This window comes from Herpailurus yagouaroundi, unplaced genomic scaffold, assembly GCF_014898765.1.
Source record: "Herpailurus yagouaroundi ecotype Mexico unplaced genomic scaffold, PumYag 181, whole genome shotgun sequence".
NCBI classification, from domain to species: domain Eukaryota; kingdom Metazoa; phylum Chordata; class Mammalia; order Carnivora; family Felidae; genus Herpailurus; species Herpailurus yagouaroundi.
In genome coordinates, this window is record NW_024412412.1 from 9,887,187 (window position 1) to 9,889,955 (window position 2,769).

Genomic DNA, 2,769 nt, shown 5'->3' on the forward strand with positions numbered 1-2,769 from the left:
AATGGAAAGGGAAGGGAAGGGAAGGGAAGGGAAGGGAAGGGAAGGGAAGGGAAGGGAAGGGAAGGGAAGAAGGATATGTAGGAGGAGAAGCAGAAAAGGAAGAGAATAGTATCTGGTCCACAAATCTTGAAATACGTACCATCTGACTACAGAAAATGTTTGCCAACTCTAAATCTACATAGATAATTTGTTTGGATTCATTTTCCAGTCCACAAATTTTATTTTCCATACTATCTAAAGTGCAGTTTAAAGTGTCACTGTATTCTCAATGCCACTGGGATACACATCATTTCTAGAACCTGCATTTTTCTCCATATATAGTACATCTTTGTTTATACTTTTATAATTTCCTTCTTAGATTTTTCAGTGTTTAAAAAAATTTTGAAGCAGATTTTGTTTTCTGAGTTTGTTTTTTTCATAATCATGGTACCGTCTTTCCCTAATTATATCTTTGAGGAAAAGAGTACAATTGCATTTCTCCACAGGAATATTCCCAACCTGGAAAAATATGATACTGAATGTTTTACTGAGGTTTAATGGGCCATGCTAGTCATATGAATTTGCAACAAAAGTTTCATGAGGACTAACTTACGGTTACAAATTCTCAGGGTAAATATATTCTCCTCCATCCAGTGCCAAATTCAAGATAGAAAATTTCCCTTGTTGTTCCCAGTATTTTTTCATTTACTCTTGTCATTTATTTTAGCTCTTTTAGGTGCCAGCTTTGTACAGTACCTGCTCTATGTGGGTGTGTCAGTTTCATGTTCTGTCTTCCACATTCTGTGCAGCAATCAATGTTTACAAGGAAAAAGTAGGCTGAAATCTTCAAAATCAGAAATATCTCCTACAAGAAAATATCTGCTAGATCAACTGAGTCATAGGTAATGAGTGCGTTTCTTCAGATATGGATATAGTTTGATATTTCTTAGATCCTTATTAAGTGGATATAATGAACTTCTTGCTTCCATATTTTAAAATCATGCCATTTCTTAATGATTTAAATTGTCACATATTTATACCATTTGTAAAAGTTACTCCTTTTATTTCAAATTCTTCTATATCTTCCCCACCCCCCAATTTTTTTTCCTTCTCTGGTAAAGTTACCCAAAATAACAGTGGGATAATTTTATACCTGAGAGCCTATAGGAATATTTATACCTAACCTGCTCTTATTAATTTTACCTGATCTTTCCTCAGAATTTGACATTGTTGACTACTCCTTTTTGCATGGCTATTAAGACACTCTCTTCTCTCTTTATTTTTATTTTCGTTCTTAATTTCTCTTTTTCTTGTGTTTATAATCCTTTATCAAGTATGTGATAGGTTTCTTGCCAAATACTTAATGTATAAGAATTGGTACGCTCCAATATTCTATATTCTGCTCTTCAGAATATATTTTTTCCCCTAGAAACGTTTTTCCACCCACAAGGTTCGACATTTTATTTTATCATTACTACCTCTCAGAGTGTTGATTATTACCTGAGCACCAGACACTCATATCCAACTGCTGACTAGAATTTTCACAAAGGTCTCTCCATCAATGCACAATATCCTTTTTAAAATGTACTCTTTCCCATTTAGCTTTTAAACTTCTAGATATCTGAGAAAATGTCACATACTACTTTGTTTATCCCTTGGGTCTAAGCACAATGCATTCCCAGTGCAAATGTTCAATAGTGTGTTTTGTTGTTGTTGTTGTTGTTTGTTTTTAATTTTTAACCAGGTCATGCAGTTTTAGAATTGATTTTATTTCAATAAATGAAGCAGAAAAGATCTTAAGTGATATCAATTAAATGCATACTTCAAAAGGAATAATACTTTTAACAAATATTTCCACATTTGAAATTGATTTATACCAGTAGAAAAAAAAATAACTCTAGAGAACTTAAGCCTCATGTTTCTATAACTCTTTCGGTGTCTGCCTAGTATAGAATCTGTCAATAAAACCTTCTCATCATTCAGTATTTTGATTCTGCTTCTGTGAAAATACAGCTTTTAGGGTCACAAATCATAGTGAGGGCACGCAAGGGTTTTGTTTTTTGTTTTGTTTTGTTTTTCTCCCTTGAGGAAAAACTTCAAAATGTTTTTTTTATTTTTATAATTATCTAGGTTTATCTTCCATTAATACAGATAATGTAGAGTACAAGTACTTCTTTTTTATATTTATTGCTGTATACATATATTATATATATACATATATATTTATACATATAATATATATACACACATATATATGTGTATATATATAGTGCTTAACAAGCATACTGAAGATCCTTTCAGGATGGCTCTAGGTTTTTTTTAATAAGATGAAATATGTTACAGGCCTAAAATTTCAAATATAGTTAACTAGGATACTAAGATTGACTTTACTATGAAACTAGATAATGAAAGGGAAATATTAGGATTTTTCAGGCAAGAAAGAAATGCTTCCTGTGAAATGAAAGAAATGTCTATGTTTACAAAAGATATACAGACAGAAAAAATTGGAGTACTATAGGTTTCTTGAAAAATATTACTTCAAGAGTCTTAAAACTCCTTAAATCTTTGGATAGTCATCATGTAAGTTTGAGATGTTTACAAAATGAAATATATCTCAGTAAAATAATATTTTTAACACAATATAATGAGATACAAAGTCTTTTAGGAATGCTTGGGTGTATCTACCAACTTTAGGAAATTATTATGTGCATAAAAAACACTCTGTCAAATAAAAGCCTTAGCCTTACTGCTTAAACCAGAACACTGTAATTTAAGAAATGTATTTGTATT